This window comes from Mytilus californianus, unplaced genomic scaffold (genome assembly GCF_021869535.1).
Source record: "Mytilus californianus isolate M0D057914Y unplaced genomic scaffold, xbMytCali1.0.p SCAF_20, whole genome shotgun sequence".
In the NCBI taxonomy this organism is placed as follows: Eukaryota; Metazoa; Mollusca; class Bivalvia; order Mytilida; family Mytilidae; genus Mytilus; species Mytilus californianus.
This window is the reverse complement of record NW_026262669.1, coordinates 5,670,439-5,678,992: the sequence shown is the minus strand read 5'-3', so window position 1 is coordinate 5,678,992 and position 8,554 is coordinate 5,670,439. Positions and strand designations below refer to the sequence as shown.

At 31.1% G+C, this 8,554-nt stretch overlaps 1 long non-coding RNA gene across 1 annotated transcript; it reads right to left on the bottom strand.

Annotated features, from left to right (window-relative positions):
* Positions 1-1,563: 1,563 nt before the first annotated feature.
* On the bottom strand, positions 1,564-7,311 carry LOC127731631 (uncharacterized). Its single transcript, XR_007995647.1, has 3 exons — positions 6,618-7,311; positions 5,390-5,843; positions 1,564-1,779 (listed from the first exon to the last, which is right to left on the bottom strand). It is a non-coding gene; the product is annotated as an uncharacterized LOC127731631 (long non-coding RNA).
* Between the last annotated feature and the right edge of the window lie 1,243 nt (positions 7,312-8,554).

Below are 8,554 nucleotides of genomic sequence, written 5' to 3'. Positions count from 1 at the left end.
AAAGCAGCTATATTTTATTGTCAGAATGGGTTGCATTATACAAATGACAGCAACATTGCAACACAATGACAACAAAAATTATCCCCATCAATTAAGATTGCCAGCATGTCCTCTTTTTATTCAAAATATTGTCTCGCAACAAAATTTCAGTAATTATGATACCTAAGGCTGACTAGTATAACAAAATTATTTAAACGCATCAACAAAAACTGACCATATTTGCACATTATTATGTATATCTATATAGCCACATAGTAAATCAGCAATATTTTGATGTCAGGATGGATTGTATAATACAAATGACAGCAACATTGCAATACAATGACAACATAAATTTATTCCCATCAATTTAGATAGCCAGCATGTCCTCTTTTTATTCAAAATATTGTCACGCAACAAAATTTCAGTAGTTTTGATACCTCAGGCTGACTCGTATAACAAAATTATTTAAACGAATCAACCAAAACTGACCATATTTGCATTTTATTATTATGTAAATCTAAACATGTATAGCCGCATAGTAAATCAGCAATATTTTGTTGTCAGAATGGATTGCATTATACAAATGACAGCAACATTGCAACACAATGACAACAAAAATTTGTCCCCATCAATCTAGATTGCCAGCATGTCCTCTTTTTATTCAAAATATTGTGTCACAAGAACATTTCAGTAGTTTTGATACCTCAGGCTGACTCATATAACAAAACTATTTTAAAGTATCAACCAAAACTGACCATATTTGCACTTTATTATGTAAATCTATATAGCCGCATAGTAAATCAGCAATATTTTGATGTCAGGATGGATTGTATAATACAAATGACAGGAACATTGCAATACAATGACAACAAAAATTTGTCCCCATCAATCTAGATAGCCAGCATGTCCTCTTTTTATTCAAAATATTGTCTCGTAAGAAAATTTCAGTAGTTTTGATACCTCAGGCTGACTTGTATAACAAAATTATCTTACAGCATCAACCAAAACTGACCATATTTGCACTTTTAATATTATGTATATCTATATAGCCACATAGTAAAGCAGCTATATTTTATTGTCAGAATGGATTGTATAATACAAATGACAGAAACATTGCAACACAATGACATCAAAAATTATCCCCATCAATTAAGATTGCCAGCATGTCCTCTTTTTATTCAAAATATTGTCTCGCAACAAAATTTCAGTAATTTTGATACCTAAGGCTGACTAGTATAACAAAATTATTGAAACGCATCAACAAAAACTGACCATATTTGCACATTATTATGTATATCTATATAGCCACATAGTAAATCAGAAATATTTTGATGTCAGGATGGATTGTATAATACAAATGACAGCAACATTGCAATACAATGACAACAAAAATTTATTCCCATCAATCTAGATAGCCAGCATGTCCTCTTTTTATTCAAAATATTGTCACGCAACAAAATTTCAGTAGTTTTGATACCTCAGGCTGACTAGTATAACAAAATTATTGAAACGCATCAACAAAAACTGACCATATTTGCACATTATTATGTATATCTATAGAGCCACATAGTAAATCAGCAATATTTTGATGTCAGGATGGATTGTATAATACAAATGACAGCAACATTGCAATACAATGACAACAAAAATGTATTCCCATCAATCTAGATAGCCAGCATGTCCTCTTTTTATTCAAAATATTGTCTCTTAAGAAAATTTCAGTAGTTTTGATACCTCAGGCTGACTTGTATAACAAAATTATTTTACAGCATCAACCAAAACTGACCATATTTGCACCTTTAATATTATGTATATCTATATAGCCACATAGTAAAGCAGCTATATTTTATTGTCAGAATGGATTGTATAATACAAATGACAGCAACATTGCAACACAATGACAACAAAAATTATCCCCATCAGTTTAGATTGCCAGCATGTCCTCTTTTTATTCAAAATATTGTCTCGCAACAAAATTTCAGTAATTTGTATACCTAAGGCTGAATAGAATAACAAAATTATTTAAACGCATCAACAAAAACTGACCATATTTGCACATTATTATGTATATCTATATAGCCACATAGTAAATCAGCAATATTTTGATGTCAGGATGGATTGTATAATACAAATGACAGCAACACTGCAATACAATGACAACAACAATTTGTTCCCATCAATCTAGATAGCCAGCATGTCCTCTTTTTATTAAAAATATTGTCTCGCAACAAAATTTCAGTAGTTTTGATACCTCAGGCTGACTCGTATAACAAAATTATTTAAACGAATCAACCAAAACTGACCATATTTGCATTTTATTATTATGTAAATCTAAACATGTATAGCCGCATAGTAAATCAGCAATATTTTGTTGTCAGAATGGATTGCATTATACAAATGACAGCAACATTGCAACACAATGACAACAAAAATTTGTCCCCATCAATCTAGATTGCCAGCATGTCCTCTTTTTATTCAAAATATTGTGTCACAAGAACATTTCAGTAGTTTTGATACCTCAGGCTGACTCATATAACAAAACTATTTTAAAGTATCAACCAAAACTGACCATATTTGCACTTTATTATGTAAATCTATATAGCCGCATAGTAAATCAGCAATATTTTGATGTCAGGATGGATTGTATAATACAAATGACAGGAACATTGCAATACAATGACAACAAAAATTTGTCCCCATCAATCTAGATAGCCAGCATGTCCTCTTTTTATTCAAAATATTGTCTCGTAAGAAAATTTCAGTAGTTTTGATACCTCAGGCTGACTTGTATAACAAAATTATCTTACAGCATCAACCAAAACTGACCATATTTGCACTTTTAATATTATGTATATCTATATAGCCACATAGTAAAGCAGCTATATTTTATTGTCAGAATGGATTGTATAATACAAATGACAGAAACATTGCAACACAATGACATCAAAAATTATCCCCATCAATTAAGATTGCCAGCATGTCCTCTTTTTATTCAAAATATTGTCTCGCAACAAAATTTCAGTAATTTTGATACCTAAGGCTGACTAGTATAACAAAATTATTGAAACGCATCAACAAAAACTGACCATATTTGCACATTATTATGTATATCTATATAGCCACATAGTAAATCAGAAATATTTTGATGTCAGGATGGATTGTATAATACAAATGACAGCAACATTGCAATACAATGACAACAAAAATTTATTGAATAAAAAGAGGACATGCTGGCAATCTTAATTAAAGATAAAGAGTAAAAAAAAAAATGTAACAGCTCAAGGAATGAAGTACAAGAAAAAAGGGGAAAAGTATATTACACTAGAGAATAGAAGTAGGATTAAACTTTGATTTCAAGATTTAGTTTAAAACGATGTACAACAAATCTAAGATTCTTTTTGAAATATTTTGGTGGCCCTGAAAAGGGCCGTTGTTAATGTTAGCTGGGTGGCTGTTTAACCTCCGAATCCGTACAAGGTACGTCCTTGGCGTTTCAAAGCGTAGACAACATCCATGGCAGTGACAGTCTTCCTCTTGGCGTGCTCTGTGTATGTGTATTTGTAAAAATCCTTGATTATAGAATGTTCGGCAATAGACGAAAGTAGACAAACATGTATAGCCGCATAGTAAATCAGCAATATTTTGTTGTCAGAATGGATTGCATTATACAAATGACAGCAACATTGCAACACAATGACAACAAAAATTATCCCCATCAATTAAGATTGCCAGCATGTCCTCTTTTTATTCAAAATATTGTCTCGCAACAAAATTTCAGTAATTTTGATACCTAAGGCTGACTAGTATAACAAAATTATTGAAACGCATCAACAAAAACTGACCATATTTGCACATTATTATGTATATCTATATAGCCACATAGTAAATCAGAAATATTTTGATGTCAGGATGGATTGTATAATACAAATGACAGCAACATTGCAATACAATGACAACAAAAATTTATTCCCATCAATCTAGATAGCCAGCATGTCCTCTTTTTATTCAAAATATTGTCACGCAACAAAATTTCAGTAGTTTTGATACCTCAGGCTGACTAGTATAACAAAATTATTGAAACGCATCAACAAAAACTGACCATATTTGCACATTATTATGTATATCTATAGAGCCACATAGTAAATCAGCAATATTTTGATGTCAGGATGGATTGTATAATACAAATGACAGCAACATTGCAATACAATGACAACAAAAATGTATTCCCATCAATCTAGATAGCCAGCATGTCCTCTTTTTATTCAAAATATTGTCTCTTAAGAAAATTTCAGTAGTTTTGATACCTCAGGCTGACTTGTATAACAAAATTATTTTACAGCATCAACCAAAACTGACCATATTTGCACCTTTAATATTATGTATATCTATATAGCCACATAGTAAAGCAGCTATATTTTATTGTCAGAATGGATTGTATAATACAAATGACAGCAACATTGCAACACAATGACAACAAAAATTATCCCCATCAGTTTAGATTGCCAGCATGTCCTCTTTTTATTCAAAATATTGTCTCGCAACAAAATTTCAGTAATTTGTATACCTAAGGCTGACTAGAATAACAAAATTATTTAAACGCATCAACAAAAACTGACCATATTTGCACATTATTATGTATATCTATATAGCCACATAGTAAATCAGCAATATTTTGATGTCAGGATGGATTGTATAATACAAATGACAGCAACACTGCAATACAATGACAACAACAATTTGTTCCCATCAATCTAGATAGCCAGCATGTCCTCTTTTTATTAAAAATATTGTCTCGCAACAAAATTTCAGTAGTTTTGATACCTCAGGCTGACTCGTATAACAAAATTATTTAAACGAATCAACCAAAACTGACCATATTTGCATTTTATTATTATGTAAATCTAAACATGTATAGCCGCATAGTAAATCAGCAATATTTTGTTGTCAGAATGGATTGCATTATACAAATGACAGCAACATTGCAACACAATGACAACAAAAATTTGTCCCCATCAATCTAGATTGCCAGCATGTCCTCTTTTTATTCAAAATATTGTGTCACAAGAACATTTCAGTAGTTTTGATACCTCAGGCTGACTCATATAACAAAACTATTTTAAAGTATCAACCAAAACTGACCATATTTGCACTTTATTATGTAAATCTATATAGCCGCATAGTAAATCAGCAATATTTTGATGTCAGGATGGATTGTATAATACAAATGACAGGAACATTGCAATACAATGACAACAAAAATTTGTCCCCATCAATCTAGATAGCCAGCATGTCCTCTTTTTATTCAAAATATTGTCTCGTAAGAAAATTTCAGTAGTTTTGATACCTCAGGCTGACTTGTATAACAAAATTATCTTACAGCATCAACCAAAACTGACCATATTTGCACTTTTAATATTATGTATATCTATATAGCCACATAGTAAAGCAGCTATATTTTATTGTCAGAATGGATTGTATAATACAAATGACAGAAACATTGCAACACAATGACATCAACAATTATCCCCATCAATTAAGATTGCCAGCATGTCCTCTTTTTATTCAAAATATTGTCTCGCAACAAAATTTCAGTAATTTTGATACCTAAGGCTGACTAGTATAACAAAATTATTGAAACGCATCAACAAAAACTGACCATATTTGCACATTATTATGTATATCTATATAGCCACATAGTAAATCAGAAATATTTTGATGTCAGGATGGATTGTATAATACAAATGACAGCAACATTGCAATACAATGACAACAAAAATTTATTCCCATCAATCTAGATAGCCAGCATGTCCTCTTTTTATTCAAAATATTGTCACGCAACAAAATTTCAGTAGTTTTGATACCTCAGGCTGACTAGTATAACAAAATTATTGAAACGCATCAACAAAAACTGACCATATTTGCACATTATTATGTATATCTATAGAGCCACATAGTAAATCAGCAATATTTTGATGTCAGGATGGATTGTATAATACAAATGACAGCAACATTGCAATACAATGACAACAAAAATGTATTCCCATCAATCTAGATAGCCAGCATGTCCTCTTTTTATTCAAAATATTGTCTCTTAAGAAAATTTCAGTAGTTTTGATACCTCAGGCTGACTTGTATAACAAAATTATTTTACAGCATCAACCAAAACTGACCATATTTGCACCTTTAATATTATGTATATCTATATAGCCACATAGTAAAGCAGCTATATTTTATTGTCAGAATGGATTGTATAATACAAATGACAGCAACATTGCAACACAATGACAACAAAAATTATCCCCATCAGTTTAGATTGCCAGCATGTCCTCTTTTTATTCAAAATATTGTCTCGCAACAAAATTTCAGTAATTTGTATACCTAAGGCTGACTAGAATAACAAAATTATTTAAACGCATCAACAAAAACTGACCATATTTGCACATTATTATGTATATCTATATAGCCACATAGTAAATCAGCAATATTTTGATGTCAGGATGGATTGTATAATACAAATGACAGCAACACTGCAATACAATGACAACAACAATTTGTTCCCATCAATCTAGATAGCCAGCATGTCCTCTTTTTATTAAAAATATTGTCTCGCAACAAAATTTCAGTAGTTTTGATACCTCAGGCTGACTCGTATAACAAAATTATTTAAACGAATCAACCAAAACTGACCATATTTGCATTTTATTATTATGTAAATCTAAACATGTATAGCCGCATAGTAAATCAGCAATATTTTGTTGTCAGAATGGATTGCATTATACAAATGACAGCAACATTGCAACACAATGACAACAAAAATTATCCCCATCAATTAAGATTGCCAGCATGTCCTCTTTTTATTCAAAATATTGTCTCGCAACAAAATTTCAGTAATTTTGATACCTAAGGCTGACTAGTATAACAAAATTATTGAAACGCATCAACAAAAACTGACCATATTTGCACATTATTATGTATATCTATATAGCCACATAGTAAATCAGAAATATTTTGATGTCAGGATGGATTGTATAATACAAATGACAGCAACATTGCAATACAATGACAACAAAAATTTATTCCCATCAATCTAGATAGCCAGCATGTCCTCTTTTTATTCAAAATATTGTCTCTTAAGAAAATTTCAGTAGTTTTGATACCTCAGGCTGACTTGTATAACAAAATTATTTTACAGCATCAACCAAAACTGACCATATTTGCACCTTTAATATTATGTATATCTATATAGCCACATAGTAAAGCAGCTATATTTTATTGTCAGAATGGATTGTATAATACAAATGACAGCAACATTGCAACACAATGACAACAAAAATTATCCCCATCAGTTTAGATTGCCAGCATGTCCTCTTTTTATTCAAAATATTGTCTCGCAACAAAATTTCAGTAATTTGTATACCTAAGGCTGACTAGAATAACAAAATTATTTAAACGCATCAACAAAAACTGACCATATTTGCACATTATTATGTATATCTATATAGCCACATAGTAAATCAGCAATATTTTGATGTCAGGATGGATTGTATAATACAAATGACAGCAACACTGCAATACAATGACAACAACAATTTGTTCCCATCAATCTAGATAGCCAGCATGTCCTCTTTTTATTAAAAATATTGTCTCGCAACAAAATTTCAGTAGTTTTGATACCTCAGGCTGACTCGTATAACAAAATTATTTAAACTAATCAACCAAAACTGACCATATTTGCACTTTATTATGTAAATCTATATAGCTGCATAGTAAAGAACAATATTTTGATGTCAGAATGGATTGCATTATACAAATTAAATGACAGCAACATTGCAACACAATGACAACAAAAATTTGTCCCCATCAATCTTCATGTAGATAGCCAGCATGTCCTCTTTTTATTCAAAATATTGTCTCGCATGAAAATTTTAGTAGTTTTGATACCTCAGGCTGACTTGTATAACAAAATTATTTTAAAGCATCAGCCAAAACTGATCATATTAGCACTTTATTATGTCATGTATGTAAATCTATATAGCCGCATAGTAAATCAGCATATAGCCGCAAAGTAAATCAGCAATATTTTGATGTGAGGATGGATTGTATAATACAAATGACAGCAACATTGCAATACAATGACAACAAAAATTTGTCCCCATCAATCTAGATAGCCAGCATGTCCTCTTTTTATTAAAAATATTGTCTCGCAAGAAAATTTCAGTAGTTTTGATACCTCAGGCTGACTCGTATAACAAAACTATTTTAAAGTATCAAACAAAACTGACCATATTTGCACTTTATTATGTAAATCTATATAGCGGCAGCCGCATAGTAAATCAGCAATATTTTGATGTCAGGATGGATTGTATAATACAAATGACAGCAACATTGCAATACAATGATAACAAAATCTTGTCCGCTTTAATTTAGAGTGCCAGCATTTCATCTCTGTATTCGTTATATAAAACTGTCACTAAAGTCAGTATCAGTATCTGTATTTCCCACTTCCATGACTTCTGAATATGGACGGGTATATCACAGATTCCATTTTGGGCTATTGTGTGATGGGTTGGTC